The sequence below is a fragment of the Antedon mediterranea genome, chromosome 1 (genome assembly GCF_964355755.1).
Source record: "Antedon mediterranea chromosome 1, ecAntMedi1.1, whole genome shotgun sequence".
NCBI classification, from domain to species: domain Eukaryota; kingdom Metazoa; phylum Echinodermata; class Crinoidea; order Comatulida; family Antedonidae; genus Antedon; species Antedon mediterranea.
The window spans coordinates 29,596,827-29,613,862 of record NC_092670.1 but is presented as its reverse complement, the minus strand read 5'-3'; the positions used below and the strand labels follow the sequence as shown (position 1 = coordinate 29,613,862).

Here is a 17,036-nt window from a genome sequence, read left to right as displayed (position 1 = left end):
AACAAGAGTGGAAATAATCCACTCATAAAAGAGTGAAAGTGACCAACTCTTTCAAAAAGAGTGAAAATAATCAACTCATAAAAGAGTGAAAGGAAACCACTCTTAAGAGTGGTATTTTTAGCTTATTCTTTTTCTACTTGTATCTTCTGTCTGCAAAAGGCTGCTCCTGTGATCCAAAACTTGGTAGTTTATAGCCTTAAAAAACATGCATTTAAAACACAATTGTGCACAACCAAATAAATTAAAACGACATTGAGCTATATTAATTGGTTTATTTTGAAAAGCAAATCTCTTCTCTACATACTGCATAATTAAGAGGTAATTTAAATTCATCAAAAACATTTCATTTTAGTTACTCCTCATCGCGAATAAGATGGGAATATAACTCCCTACCAGTTGGTTTGATGTTTGTTGTAATTTCGTACAAGAGACCTTCAAAGAAATTGAAAAAGGTCACAAGCGGACTGGCAAATTGGACATTATATATATAGTGAATTTTAAAAAGTCGATCAATTGCCTGAACAATTGTGTTACCACCAGGAATAGATGTTGCATCAACAATAATAAAAAAACTCTGTAGGTTCTTTAACATCACCCAATGCAAGGATAAATGGCTGTGCATATGTCTGGTCTTTTCCTGATGCAAAGTTGTCAACATCTGTCCCACCCAGCCTGAAAAATATAAAAATACAGTATAAAAAGCTGAAAAATATGAATTTATCACAAATCCTCCGATACTCAAAAGGTACTTTAGTCTATTATTTATCACATAATAAACACCACCATTTTGTATCTTTAATCACCTTGTTAATATACTGATCAACAATGCATGCTTGTTTTTGATCAGGTGGTTTAAATTTCAATTTGGTATACTGCACATTAGGCCTACAAGTTTACAAAATGTGTGAGCTATAGGCATTTTCCAGTTGCCTTCCTTCTTTTCTTGTTTAACTTCTAATTATACCCATTTCCACATATGCAGTAAAACCAGGTTTGATCTCCAGATACAAAATTATGCTGCTGTGAAAAGGGTATTTTATACAACAGTGATATTGTGAGAAGCAAGGAAGATGACATTGCATTTTATTGCGGGCTCATTTAATGTATAATCACATACTGTGTTTCAGTTTTGAGATATAATATTTTCATATGCTAAGAGTATTTTACAAAGAATGAAATACACATTTTGTATAGATCTATTGCAATTTAATGATCAAATTATAAAAACGTTTAACAAGTACTCACTGGCTTGTGTTGTACAATGTAATGAAAAGCATCGTAGACTTTGCTTTTCCCACCTCTTGATATTGATGGTAATTTTTCTAACAGATATCTGAACACATACAGATCATCTGCAAAAAACAGTAAATGCACTTAAAGTTACAGTAGTTGCTTATTTCTGTTTTTAGCATTTTGTAAACCATCTTTTGTACATAAAATGTACTAAGATTATTGTATATTTTTTTAATCAATGAATATACTTTACAATGTAATGTTTCATATCCATGTATAAACAGGGAAGAGTATATTCCCTGATGTAAAAACTTACATAATTAACAACAATTGTCATCGTTGGTGCAGTTCCTGCTGCTTACTTGGGCTCGAATTCAACCCTAGACATCAGCGCAAGCTCGGTGGTCTAGAGGCCTGATGATCTGGAGGCCGTGGGTTTCCACCCAAGAACTTGCATATTTTTTCGCAATTGTTTTAAAATGTATTGAGTATTCGGTACATATTAAGTCAGAGTTGGGCAAAACATCTTCCTATTAGTGTAAATAAGTTATTAAATAAAACAGGTAAGAATTAACACTCTTTATAAACTTACTGAGTTTTGATTTATGCATCTGCACAAACTTGGGATGGTAATATGGCTTCCATTTGATTAACATTTTGGATCCGCATCCTGGATACATCAGTTCAAATTCCAAGTTAATCTGAAACATTGAAATTATTACTAATCAACCTAAAATTTTCTGAAATTTATTTTGTTAAATATTTATTTATAATTTATATCCTATGAGAAATGATTCTCAAAGTAAACTTGAATGTGTAAATTAGTACCATTTTACTCTTAAAATAAACATTCAGAAACATGACATAAATTTTCTCAGAACATAATTTGGTAGATTTGTACAAACATTAGAATGGATTCTCCTTTTTCATTCATAATAACATTTATTTCTTATCATTTCAAAGTAAACAAAATAACAATTTAAATATAAATAATTAAGAGGCAACACCCAGAAAGTAATAACATTTGGAGGTTTCCCTCCAAAAAAACTTATAGGATATAAATTATAAAATAAATATTTAACAAAATAAATTTCAGAAAATTTTAGGTTGATTAGTAATAATTTCAATGTTTCAGAAAATGTTAGGTTGATTACAAACAGAAACAAAATAAGACAAACAAACATGTAAAGCAAGACAACGACAAATTAATAATAATAAAATACTATGGAAGCACAGAAAACCCAGAATAAACATGTTGTTTTATTATTATTAGTTATTTATGGAGTAGAATTTGTTTAAGTTTAAAAGAAAATGTATTTTTTGAAGGTGCCAATTTAATTTCGTCGGGGAGATCATTAAATAATTTGGTGCCACTATAACGGATGTTGCATTAATGTTAATTTGGTAAGGGGAGGGTGGAGATTACAGGAGGATCTAGTTTTATGGGTATGAATACTATTATTTTTTATAAAGCTGCAAGAAAGTTTGGTTGGAAGTAGACAGTTGACATGTTCATAGATGAAGGTGCATTGTTGGAGGATATTGATGTTTTGGACAGTTAATAATTTAAGGTCAGAGAAAAGCTCACTAGTTTAATCTAGGCGTGACGCACCAGAGATGAGGCGAATAGCTTTTTTTGGAGAATAAAAATGTTGTTGAGGTTTGAAACATAGTTGTTTGCCCAGACAATATTACAGTAAGAAATAAAAGGTAAAACAAGTGAACAATAAATCATGCGAAGGACTTCTTTGGGCAAGTACTAGGCCTACTTCACTACTACTACTCCAAGAAATTTAGTATGCTTAACAAGAGGAATTTTGTGGGCAGCACGGTAAACATTATGAGTGTCGTTAATCAAATCTTGGTGTCGAAAACCAAAAAGCATAAAATGGCATTTGTTAATATTTATTGAAAGTTTGTTTGCATTGAAATAATTGTTCACGTTCTTCAATTCCCTATTAAAAGTATTGAAAATGAAATCAAAATTAGTGTGTGAATAAAAAATGGTTGTGTCATCAGCATAAAGATAAAAAGAAAGGATGTCAGATGCATTTGGTAAATCATTGATATACAATAAAAAAAGAGGGCCTAATAGAGACCCTTGAGGAACACCACAAACAATAGGTTTAAAATAGGAAGAAACATTGTTGATATAGGTGCATTGAAGTTGATTGGACAGATAATCTTTAAAAAGGTCAAGAATAATGCCACGGATACCATAGTTAAAGAGTTTTGAAAGTAAAATAGTGTGATCAATGGTATCGAATGCCTTAGACAGATCTATGAATAAGCCAGACGAAAACAACTTATTATGAATAACATCCACAATGTTGTTGGTAAGATCAATTATAGCAAAAGAAGTGGAATAGTTTGTCTGAAACCGTATTGTTTATTGTAGAGAATGTTGTGTCGGTTAATGAAATCATACGTACGGTCATAGATAAGTTTTTCAAGAATTTTTGAAAAGAAAGTAAGAACAGAAATTGGTCGATAATTGTTGGGATCAGATTTGTTACCTTTTTTGTATATAGGAGTGACCTTTGCTGTTTTCATGCTTTTAGGGAAGGATCCTGTGGATAAAGATAAGTTGCAAATATGAGTAAGTGGAGAAAGAATAAGGTCTATTGATTTTTTAACAACATTGCCACATATAATATCGTCAATTCCAGCAGCCTTGATTTTACTGACGACTTACCTGTTCTAGTACTCTACTTTATTTATTTTTGCTTTTTTTGCAACAGGATTTTTAGCTGTGTTCAAAGGAGAAGTTGGACCCATTCGCTTAGCAGTAGCACGTACAGTTTTGAGCCTATATTCAATAAATCCATTGCCGTTACTGTAATATAATTAAATTAAAAAAAGAAGTCAATTTAAATATAATTGTGATGCGCACTGGTTTACAAACTATAACAACACATACTGTAAGTGTTCTGAAATGATGCCAAGAAGACATAACACATTACGGTAAAATTACATTAATAATTTAATAATATGTCCAGACATACAACATCATCAATAGAACCATGAAATTGATAAGGCCAAATTCGATTTCATTCTCGAGATTTTTATAAGAATACATTAGTATTTCCATGATACTTACATGGCCTTGGCATCCAGGCGTTCGGTCCTTTAGATGTGGAAACTCTGCCACAAGTGCTTTTGCCAGGCTTTCCTTCTCTTTACTTCGAGGATACCTATATAAAAAACCGGGGAATAATTTATTCAAGCTTAACAAAGACCTTGCCAAAAATTTAAGTTTCAATCTTTTTTGCTGAGTGGTCTAAAAAGTAGTAAAATATCAGTATGTTGACGCCTATAACAATGGGAGTAAATTACTGTCCTGCAGGTTTTATTTTTAACTTAGCCCATGTTAATTAGTGGTTTGATAATTTTTAACAGATCCATATGCAGATACTGGAACTTTTCCAAGTGGATACGTATCAAGTTTTTTCATTCTGTTCAGATTTTTTCTACTCCCGTTATTAATTATAAATTGTTTTGCATCATTGGCTGTTTTTATGGGGTCTCTCTATAATAAAACAAAAAATACATTAGATGTGGCATACTTACAGGTGTCCAACCTTGTCTGTCATATGGCTTGTTACTAATTGAACTAGTATCCTTCTTGCAGATATGTCAAGTTCTCCCTTTTCTAATTGTTTCACCTTAAAATATCAGCAATTGGAGTTTGTAAAGAAGAGTATGGGAGATGATCACGAAGTTCCCTGGCTGTTACTATGGTGTACTCAGGAGGATCGTCAATAGTAATGTGTACGCATGATAGTGTGGAACGAAGTCTCCAGTAGTACATGTTTTTGTCAAAAAGTGAGCTTCTTGTTCGCCATGAAGTCCAACTAAAATGTACATAATATATCCAAAGATAGGTATATGTTCATAATTGTCTGATACACCAACTATAACAAACAAGTTAGGACGATAAACTGTTCCAAATCTAACAATTTTATGAGCCACAAATACTTCTGCTGTATTTGGTTGTAGTTCCTGTATTACATGGCCACCTTCTATGCTGTTTTAGTAATTGTCGGCGCAACGGTTAAATAAAGAGATATAAATATAGAGGATATATAAATAATCAAATTAAAAGTAAATGTTGAATTGTTTAAAAGCTATGTGGTAGGTCTGCTACAGGAGCCCTCTTCCAGTGAAAGAATTAATGATAGAACGAGACAAAACGTTGAGGGAAATGAACATGTCTACCATAACGAGTAGTACGGGGAGGGGTTGCCAAAATGGGTGGTTGGTTTGACTAGGGGTGATGCTTGTAGCTTGGGAGTGAGGGTTTGCTCTTGGCTTTTAAATATATCATCAGTATCCAAATGAGCTACCTTTAAGCGATCAATACTGACTGTGTCCCGTCGACCACTTAGATCGAGAACAAAGTGTTTGTCCCTTCGAACAAAAACATGGGTACAATTGAATATTTCTTGATTAATATAGGATTTACGGTTAGAGTTGGTGCGGGTAGGTGGGGGACGTAGTTTACTCATATTATCACGCAATCTATCAATATAATTAGAATAATCACAATGTTCGGAGTTTGAATTAAAGAATTTTCCAGGTAATATTAAAGTAGTGCCATAAACAAGTTCAGCTGCACTATGACCTAGATCAGCCTTAAGGGCTGTACGAATGCCTAAAAGTACTATAGGTAAATGTTCTGTCCATTTAGTGTGATCATTATGTGCTTTGAGAGAACCCTTTAAATGTCGATGAAAACGTTCTACAAGTCCGTTCGCAATAGGATGGTATGCAGTTGTATGAATGTGCTATAGTTCCTAGTAAGTTGGCGAGCGAATGAAATAATGCAGATTCAAATTGTCTTCCTCGATCTGTTGTAATGGTTGAAGGTATTCCGAATGAAGCGATCCATCGATTGACAAATGCGTGTGCGACAGTATCGGCTGTGATATCCGGAATAGGTACGGCTTCGGGCCATCGAGTAAAACGATCGATAAAAGTGAGTAAATAAGAAAAACCATTTGACGGAGGGAGAGGTCCAACAATATCTATATGTACATGGTCAAAACGGGCGTCAGGTGTAGAAAAAGTAGAGAGTGGCGAAACGGTGTGACGGTGTACTTTGGAACGTTGACATTGAATGCATGTTTGAGACCATCATCGTACATCACGATTGGTTGCTGGCCATACGAAACGGTCAGTAATTAAACGTTGTGTTGCTCGTATACCAGGATGTGATAGCGAATGTAGAGTGTCAAATATTATGCGTCTGAATTCTTGTGGGATATATGGACGTGGATTGCCTTTGGAAATATCACAAAGAATTGTAGAGTCAGAAGTTGGAATTGGAAAGTTTTGAAATTGTAGTGAAGACGGTGATTCAGGTAGCTTGTGCAATTCATCGTCATTCTTTTGTGCAGCAGCAGTAAGACTAAAATCAACAATGTTAGTTGTGTTGTGACTGAAAGTATTAAGTTCGATTCGCGACAATGCATCAGCTGCTGCATTAGCTTTTCCACTCACATGGCGTATGTCCGTTGTGAATTGAGATATGAAATCGAGATGACGGATTTCGCGTGGCGAGTGACGATTTGGTTTGGCGAGTAAAGCATACACAAGCGGCTTATGGTCAGTACAAATATGAAATGAGCGTCCTTCAAGTGAATGACGAAAATGTTTAACTGAAAGGTATGCCGCCAAAAGTTCACGACCAAATGTGCTGTATCGCGTCTGCGCTGGTTTCAACTTCTGTGAAAAAAATGAAATAGGTTGCCAATAGTTGTCAGATGCGTTGTTGTAGTATACCCCCTATGGCCACATCCGAAGCGTCAACCATGATACTTAAAGGTGCATCTGGCTGCGGATGGGTGAAGTGTAGCACTTGCGAGGGCGACTTTAATATTATTAAATCCCAATAAAGCTGCGTCGGTCCATACCAGATCCTGTTTCTTACCTGCCCCAACAAGTAAAGCTGTGACAGGTTGTAAAATCTGGGCAGACTGCGGTATAAATCGCCTATAAAAGTTAATAAGTCCAAGGAATTCACGTAGTTTGCGTAAAGAAGTTGGTTGTGGAAAGTTTTGTATCGCTCCGACCTTTGCTTGAAGTGGTCGGACACCTTGCGAATCAACATGATGTCCAAGAAACTCGAGTGACGAAACTCCAAATTGGCATTTCGCTGGGTTGAGAACAACGCCATACTCATTAAGACGTGTGAATAGTTGATGAAGATAAGTTTCGTGTTCCTCGGCGTTGGAACTTGCAACAAGCAGGTCGTCGATATAAGCGTAGCAAAAATCCAATCCACGAGTTACCTGATCAATAAAACGTTGAAAAGTTTGAGCGGCATTGCGGAGGCCAAATGGCATTCTAACAAATTCAAAAATTCCAAATGGTGTAGTAATTGCTGTTTTATGAACATCAGCAGGTTCAACTGGTATCTGATGGTAAGCTCGGACGAGATCAATCTTAGAAAATATAGTAGATCCGTGCAGAGATGCTGTAAAATTGTGCATGTACGGGATAGGATACCGATCTGCAACAGTAGCATTGTTCAATGCGCGATAATCCCCACAGGGACGCCAATCCCCAGGAGTTTTCTTAGGCACCCTATGTAAAGGTGATGCCCAGTTACTTTTAGAGGGGCGTATAATTCCAAGCTGCATCATGTGTTCAAATTCATGTCTGGCTGTTTTGCAGCGGTCATGTGCGAGCCGTCGAGGATGTGACGAAATTGGTGGACCATGGGTCTGAATATGATGTGTCACATCGTGTTTTAGCGACGCTTCCTGATAACAAGGGCGTGTAATGTTTGGAAATTTTGTAAGAATGTAGTCCCAATTGGACTTAGCCTCAGGGGTGGTAAATATAAGACCGAGAGGCGAAGTTTTGGAGGCGACACCTTGAATACTCAGGTTGGTGGTAGTGTCAATGAGTCGTCGATTATTCATATCGACTAACAGTCCAAAATGTCTTAAAAAATCAGCCCCTATGATGGGGTGTGTGACGTCTGCGACAACAAATAACCATTGAGATGTTCGTCTCAAACCTAAGTCTAAGGTTACAGAGCAATGTCCATAAGTGTTGATAGATGTATTATTTGCGGCAGTCAAAGTAGACTCTTGTCGCCTATGTAGACGCTCATGGCGAGTAGGTGGAACAACGCTAACTTCTGCCCCAGTGTTTATGAGGAAACGTTGTTTTGATAATTTATTTACAATAAAGAAAAGGCGACTTATGATTTGACGGCCAGCAACATTCGTCGCATTTAGTTGTCGGCGTTGGAGTTTTCCAAACACGGCGGTTTGCATGCATTTACAAGTTGAGGAGTGTTGTTTAAATGTTGAGCTGAGCGATTGGTACTGTTAGGTTGAGCAGGAGATGAATGCCTACCACTCGATCGATTTCGATGTCGACTTGTGCTGCGACTTTGATATCTGTTGTGCCGTCGGTCAGATTGCAAGGAATTAACTTGTGTTGACAGTTGTTGAATCTGTTTTAGCAGGGTTCCAAGGGTCGCAGACAAGGAGGGTGTATTGTCCGTGTGTACTGACGATACACTTGTTGGCGCAGTTGCATTTTCAGAGACTTCAATAATGTTGTCAGCCAATGATGTCAAGCTTCCCAGGTCCAACTCATCCTTGGTTGAAGCTAGGATAAGCTGTACATTAGTTGGGAGGCGACTTAAGAATAGTTGTTTCATAATTGAAGATTCGAGTGGCCTGTCGCCTAAGAGTTGTAACATCCGTCGGTATAATTGCGACGGTTTCCTATCCCCCAACTCCTCGGCCGTCAGGAGTTGGCGGAGGCGCTGTTGGTCGGAGTCAGTTGTCCGACGTATTAAGGTATCTTTCAAGTTCACATTCCTGTTATCAGCAGGCGGGTTGAGAAGTAGATCCCGAACTTCCTGTGCAATTTCAGGTTGCAATGATCCGTCTAAGTAAGCGTATTTTGTAGCATCTACAGTAATCCCACTCGTTGTGAACTGTGCTTCCACTTGGGTGAACCACAATATCGGATCATTGGGCCAGTATGGAGGCAGTTTCAACGCTACAGAAGAAATTGGCCTGTTGGCGGTTGCTGCGTCAGGAGCGGGCACCACAGGTTGTTCCTGGTGATGGGGTTGTGCTGGAGGTTGCGGTAGCTGTCGTTGTTGCTGTTGTTCTTCCATTTTAAGTTAAATTCGGTATAAGGAAGTCGAGGGTCACCACTTTAGTAATTGTCGGCGCAACGGGTAAATAAAGAGATATATAGAGGATGTATAAATAATCAAATTAAAAGTAAATGTTGAATTGTTTAAAAGCGGTGGTGGTAGGTCTGCTACCCTTTCTATTTCCATAATATCCCCACTTGAACATTCAAATCTAGTTTCCATTCCCCTTTGCCATGTTGCACAGTGTTGTATTTGGAATTTTGATGCAACTGACTTGGCAATGTTTTTAAAATTTTGATTAACATGACCAATCTTTTTGATGTAACCATTTTTGCTTTAAAATTTAAAGCAAGATGCATTTGCCAATGGCCCTGCTTTAGGAAACATGTCGTATAGTGAACCATGTGATGGTGTTTGTTTATAAAGTTGGTATCTGGGAATATCTCTTTGAAGTGTGCATGGTGTTCATAGATTAAGTGCTTTAGATAAAACACGTGATTTATGAACAGGTACTGCTAAAATTATATCAAGACATCTTAGCAATAGTAGTAGTATAAGTTCGCAATATACATTTCCCACCGGTACCTTGTCACCAATAAGAAATGGTGTCATCCTAAGAAGACATGCCATCTGTACTGCTTTTTGACCAAGTTTATGGTCACTTTCATTTTGTAACCTTGCTCTGGATAAATTAGCAGTTGGCTTGTTCTTCCTTTCAATAAATGGATAAGCAAAGCTTGTTATTCTTTCATTTACTTCAGTAACAGTAAGAAATCGATCAAATAATATTAGCTGCCGCAATACAAGCTTTAGCTCAAACGCACCAACCCCTTCAAAAATATCATGCATCACATCAAAGTTATAATTTGTCACATTATGAAAGTAACGGAGTTCATTTAAGCAACAGTGCCCTTTAACACCAGTCTCTGAGTTTCCATGGGGCATTCCGGCAGTATTTTCTGAATGTTCATCATGTGTTTCTATGTTGCGCATCTCAAAATCATGCTCATAAAAGTGCATTTGCAAAGTTTCTCTATCACACAAACATAGTCTACAGAAATGATTTGCAGATGGGCTTAAAAGGTTGAACATACAGTGCATAGCAAGGGTATCTCCAACAACACATGTGAGTGCAGCACGGACACAAATAAATCCATAACCTTTAATGTCAAGCCTAACCCCTTCATCCGATTCCAATTTTTCCATTTCTTTTTTAAATGGTCTTAGTACCGACTCAACCCCATGCTTGGCTAGATCCAGACTGTGACAGACAGCGAGCAAATGGATAGATTTCATATCCGTATTATACACCTTCGGAAGGTTATCAATGCTGAAATAAAATATTCCTAATTTATGGATGACTCTCTTAGAACCAATGGGGTTGGCAACTTCTACATCATCATAATATAATATGATCCTTATGGTATCTGGTTGACCATTGAACATGCCATGTTCTATAAATTGCTGGCCGTCCTTAACCAGTCAAGTAGCCATTTAGGCCTACAGATCTTTGTTCACTTTTTATGGTAGTACGAAGTGTTGGTGAAGACAAAATAGCTTGCAAAGTTTTCGTAATTGGCACATACTGATACGTTTCTGTAACAAGGATTTGCTTTAATGTGCCAGTACTCTTGTCTAGATATTGATCATATCTGTTTCCTTGTAGTGTCATTGTTTCTGAACCAACTAACTGACAATGCTCACGAAAGTACTTATTCTGCTGGTCAACTGTTTCTAATCCTTGAAATGGACTAGATGTAATGTCAAAGTTTGACAGGACATTCTGAACATCATCATCATCATCATTGTTTCTTTGAAGCAAGTCAATAACTTGCAGTTTCAGAGTGCCTACATTATCAGAAAACAATCCATTTGTAGCTCCTATGTAATTATTAACTGATGTCAATGTGGTGGTCGCTGTACCCCTCATGTGCAGTATGAAAGATCCAGCAACATTCTTGGTATATTCTCGGTTTAGTTCTACATGATCTTCCTGTATGTTGACTATATCATCTCTCTGAACATACTCTGCATCGTTATCAACATTATCATCATTGGCATTATTATCTGGACCTATATTGTCAAGTAGAGGTGGTTGTAATACATCATCAAAAACATGTTTGTGGCAACGGTTGATGTGCTTAAAAAATTAATTCATTAACGTGAATGATTGACGGCACCCATCCTGATAGCAAATTAAATTTTCAATGCCTGTTAATAAATGGAAACACCTAAGATGCAATGCTAACTTCCTTGTGGTTGGAAATGGCCTCTCACATTTAAAGCATATTGCTGGCATTTTGTAACCATAACCATAGAAAAATGTCTAAGATATGTAAAACTTAATCTGTTTTACCAGGTCTATGTCATCTGCTTGATTCTTCAAAACTGTCAGATAAAACAACAAAACAATTTCAAATAGCAAATTTAACATCCCACATCAAATTTCTCTCCATTTTAATAAAACAATTGTTTTTGTCCTAAACTATCAAATTCTTTAGCCTGGAAATCAAAAGGTCTGGACTACTGAACTGGAGATATTGAAACCGATTAGAGTATAGTTTACATTCTAACATTATATTCCTCATTTGTGTTTAAAAAAACAACGTTCTGAAAATGGTACAGTCCAGGTGTCCACTAATTTGTTACAATGTTAAACATGTGTACCAATCAGGACAGTTGTTAACAGAGAGCTTTTGAATAAAGTTTTTGTTATCATGTTCTCTTTTTTATTTAAGATTCCAAAAAATTTTGATTGAAAATTGACTGGCCAATAAGTGTGACCTCGAATGTTTTAGAAACTTCAGAGGGCCTCATAATTCTCAAACAAAACTGTTCTACATGTGCATGAGTATGAGCATATAATGTTGGTTTGGTTTTCATTTTGCATCGTTATCCCATATAAGACAATATGACTATGTAATCCTAGAACATATATTGATCAGAGACGTCGTGTATGTACAGATAATGACACAAATTTTGTCGGCAAATTGGCAATTGCCGCCCCCCCCCCCCAACTTCAAATTCCTGGATACGCCACTGCCTACTACTAGGAGGCCTAGTCTACAGGAATACCCAGCTTACAGTATAGTACTAGCTAAATAGAGCATGAAGACTGATATAGGCCTAGGCCTATAGAGATAAAAAATCAGTACCAACAAATCGGGTGTCACGAAACCTAAGACCACGAAAGCTAAGACCCCCTAAGACCTAAGATCACGAAAGCTAAGACCCAAGACCTAAGATTACAAATATTTATCTTTCGCACCTGCCTTGTATTTGAACTCCCAACATTTATTCTGAATATTAATAATTATATAGCCAAAGGCTAGATGGCAAACTGCAATGTTATCGCAGTTCAAGAAGTGCCAAGATGGCGGCTGCAATTGACCAATCAGATATGCCCTACGCAGTATGCACTGCTATAGTTATACGCCTGTGTTGAGCCTATTCGTGAGAACGATACGCAACGCAGCATGTTAAGTGTATAATTTTATTCTAAAAACATGACTTAGGTACATGTTCAGCCTGCCACACACTCATGTCAGCGTATGAGACGCTGATATAATTGCCAGCTAGATTTTTTTTTATGATTGAGTCCCTTCTTCCTAGGCCAAATCAATACAGTATTGGTATAAGTGTTTTATAATGATTGAACTGATTTATTGATTGATTAACCATAAATCAGTAATGAATTAAATTGTTTTTAACATCATGAAAATGAGGATGTTAAAACAAAAGAACAAAGTGGATTATTGTACACAAAAAGCCTAACAATAGTACTCATTATTAATAATGATAATTAAAAAACAGGCTTAATTTATAATATTAAAATCACAAATGAAACCCTGTAGTTTTCAATATAATACCTTTTTTGAATGATATATATATTATGACTAATTTTGTAATACCGGACCATATTTGGCGGTCAAAAACAGTCCTACTGCCCAGGCCGATTTTATCGAGGCCGGACTAGTTTTGGTGGTTAAAAAAGGTCTGGCCGGACAGGTTTTGAAAGCCAAAACTGACCATATTTAACTGTAATTAAAGTATATGTTTAACAAATAACAGTATGATGAAAAAAATCATAGAGAATGTATTGAATAAATATTTCTTATTTAATATATATCACTACTGATGTAGTAAAACTTCTGAGTGTCACAGATTTTCAGCTTGTTGGTGTGTATGATGTGGCTACAGTAACAGCAATAAAAGATGAATGTACAAATTCAAGTTTGTTACTAATAAAGGGAAAGCTAATACATATGTCATCAAAAAAGAAGTATTGGAAAGCCTTATTTGTGAAGGCTTCAAGTGTTCTGAAATTGCTGCTATACTGTGTGTTAGTGTTCGTACAGTATTCAAACGACTACAGATGTATTTTTGAACCAATCCTGAGTTTTCTTCAATGTTCTAAAAACAATACAAAATTAAAATGAATAAAAATAATTTATCACAATCTGTAAATGTAGCAATTGAAGCTAAAACAATAAAACAATTGAATGATATACTATCCATAATATCTCAGTATGGATAAAAACTATTAAGCTATTTTACTTACAGACTCTGCTTCCATACTTACCATATAAGGCATTTTGAATTGGCCGTAAGTAAATTCGGCCTTGCCCTAACTTATCTCTGATGTTTAAACGGGTATAACTTCCCTTCAGAGGTAAAAGTTTTCTCTCAATCCAAAAGCAGAGCATGATTTCAAATCCTCCTGCATTTTTCAGCTTGGGGAAGCTGGTGAATAAAACTGTTTCGAATTCTTCCGGGGTTGCATTTATATCAGGCACGGTAACATTTTTTTCCCCCAAGTCCGGCCGCGATTTTTTTTTTCGTACATAAGTTGGGGACCCCTTCATGAAACGTCACAAAATAAACATGAATAATTCATCAGTTAAATTTGTTGTTCCGTATGCACCCAAGCGTATAGCAACAAGAAGTGATTACACAACTGCGATACGATACTTTCTACAGTAGGCCTAGGATTATAAGTCAATTCACGTGATTGCCTTCGCGCACTCTTCTTCACACAAAATGTGTCGAGTCGAGGCTAATCGACAGCTAGGCAAGCAAGTACGACAAGACATTAAACTAAGTAGTAATTCATTGGACATAGCCCAAAGAAAGCTTAGACCCACAAGAATAAAGAATGTGTATAATTTGTGTACTGTATTTTTTAATTCTGCTATTTTATTATCAAACAATATGCATGTACTCAAAGGAACTTTAAAAATGCGCGTATATGATGAACACATGAGATGGGAAGATTTGACCCACGAGAATAAAAATGTATTTTTGTGTAATGTTTATTGTTTAATTTTTCTGACTTATTACTCGGATTGTGTCATACCAAAGATAGTGTAACTATCTTTGGTCATACCTAACACACACACACGTCACACACATCCACACAGCTACTACTACTAGAATAGACATGGGTTTAGAGACTAATAATTAGGCCTAATAGTATTAATAGAAACTATAATTTTAACACGTAATTCTTTAGTAATAAATTATATTAAAAACACCATAAACTAAAGGCCGATTATTTCGACAATCCACACAAATTCTTCAACAGCGGAGATAGGCCTAGAATTGTACCGCACTTGTGTAATCACTTCTTGTTGCTATACGCTTGGGTGCACACGGAACAAGAAAATTTAACTGATGAATTATTCATGTTTATTTTGTGACGTTTCATGAGGGGGTCCCCAACTTATGTACGAAAAAAAAAATCGCAGTCCGGCCTCTGCCAGCATCTGCTTTCTACATGCTTTAGGTGTTGCATCTGTATCTGGCTCAGCCAGGCAAACCACCTTCCTTGTCCATGATGATATTTTTTTTTTTTTTTTTTTTTTTTTTTTTGCATATGGCTTAGTTTTGCCTACTGGAAAAAATCTGGACAAAATGGATCCTATTAAAAAACAGAAATAAGTAAATAGATAACAGTATTTGAAGCCAATAATACAAAATTGATCGTTACACACACACACAAAATTCATACTGTAAATTGCTAAATTAATACAAAAAAACACATGAAAACAAAGGTCATGAAGGATAACATGTGTCGATGGTCATCAAAATAAGTTTTAAAATGAACAAGATCAAAAGGATATGTTCACAAGTAAATAAGGCAGAATACATCAATAGAAGTTTGATAAAGAATAATCGGTTATGACATAGCTCCATCGTAAGCCAATTGGATGGCTGAACGGTTGATTATGCTCCTTTAGTGTTCATGGTCCCAGGTTCGAAACCCAACGATGCCTAAATTTTGTCTTTTTTTTTATAACGCTCCATCTTCTTTCCTGACCATTCACCATTTGGAGGGAGGGACGGTTTTAGGGGATTCCATTTACGACTTATTGTGTGGATAGCCATGGTGTCAAGAAAAAGGGGTAAAAAAGGGGTTAAGTACATAGAGATTGCAATTATAGGACTTATACCTGTCTGTCTACAGTTGGCTCGTAGACGCTGACGGTCTCCGAGAGTTGCAACCCCCAGACTTGTTAGCTGTGCGTCCGTCAAAGCACCAACTTCATCTTGTAATCTGAAATGATAATAAGAGTCTGAAATTGTACACACTATAACAACCTTGCATGCAAAAATACAGGGCTTGGCTTTGAATTGGCCTATTTTGTTCCTACTTAAAGATTAAAAATATAAAGATTATTATTCACTTATTTCTTAATTATATCTTTTTTTTTTAAACTTAATTTTATATAGTTTTATTATATAGTGGATAACTAGGCCTATCAATTATGTGACATTACAAAAAATTGCATATTTATTAAACAAAAAGTAAGATTATTAAGAAATTTTTTTTTTTCAGGGTGAACAATACTGTATGTGCTGCCCTCGATAACGGTCGCGTCTTCTAGACAGCCAGATAACCAAATAAGACACTAGATGTACATATAGTTAGAGTTTCGTTACTAACGTTTATTATGCGTCGTATCGTAGTATATTATATTGGTAAAACTGTGGAGGATTACAAAGAAAAACATTATCTAGACTACATTAAAAATAGCAATACAGCGTACAAACATTGTATTTAGCTGTTTAAGCAAAAAAGGTAACGTAAATGCTAATCATATATAACTGCTATACTAACCTAAATTAATTAATATCTTTAATTGCTATAACATTTCAACAAAGGTTTAGGCATCAATGGTAAAATTATGCCTTATATGCATTAAGACTAGGAATGAATTAACAATAAATCATCGTCCTAGATTGTAGACTGTAATTATTAAAATAGATACTGTACATATATAGCCAGTACTATATAAAGTAGTAACTTGATTAAATAGTATATATGGACCTATATATGGCCTAATTAAAAGTTAAAATAACAATCATAAATTAACATGTACTCACACACTGTGATTCTCAAATAGAGGCACGTCAAAGATATAAAAAGAAATGAAACTTGTAAACGAAAAGCATATAAAAGCTTGTGGACTTCTCTCAGTGAATGCTACTGTATTACTAATACTTTATACTGTACAATGTACAAATTAAGTCAATGCATTGGAATGTCCAAATCCAAACAAGTGCCTTAATGATAATACAGTGTGGTACTCCAGGTCAAAACTAGGAGTAACCATGGTAACAATTAAAGTTGCAATAAATTCAATAGTGTACTGACTACATTTTATATTTA

General features: G+C 35.7%; 3 long non-coding RNA genes across 4 annotated transcripts in view; 1 reads left to right on the top strand and 2 right to left on the bottom strand.

The window, feature by feature from the left end:
- LOC140063636 (uncharacterized) overlaps positions 1-17,036 on the top strand; it is a 478,535-nt gene that overhangs the window by 118,438 nt on the left and 343,061 nt on the right. The window lies entirely within an intron of this gene.
- On the bottom strand, positions 496-4,897 carry LOC140063637 (uncharacterized). Its single transcript, XR_011847651.1, has 6 exons — positions 4,804-4,897; positions 4,334-4,427; positions 3,929-4,069; positions 1,826-1,934; positions 1,246-1,352; positions 496-672 (listed from the first exon to the last, which is right to left on the bottom strand). It is a non-coding gene; the product is annotated as an uncharacterized lncRNA (long non-coding RNA).
- Positions 15,207-17,032, bottom strand: LOC140048733 (uncharacterized). Its single transcript, XR_011845134.1, has 3 exons — positions 16,751-17,032; positions 15,817-15,920; positions 15,207-15,284 (listed from the first exon to the last, which is right to left on the bottom strand). It is a non-coding gene; the product is annotated as an uncharacterized lncRNA (long non-coding RNA).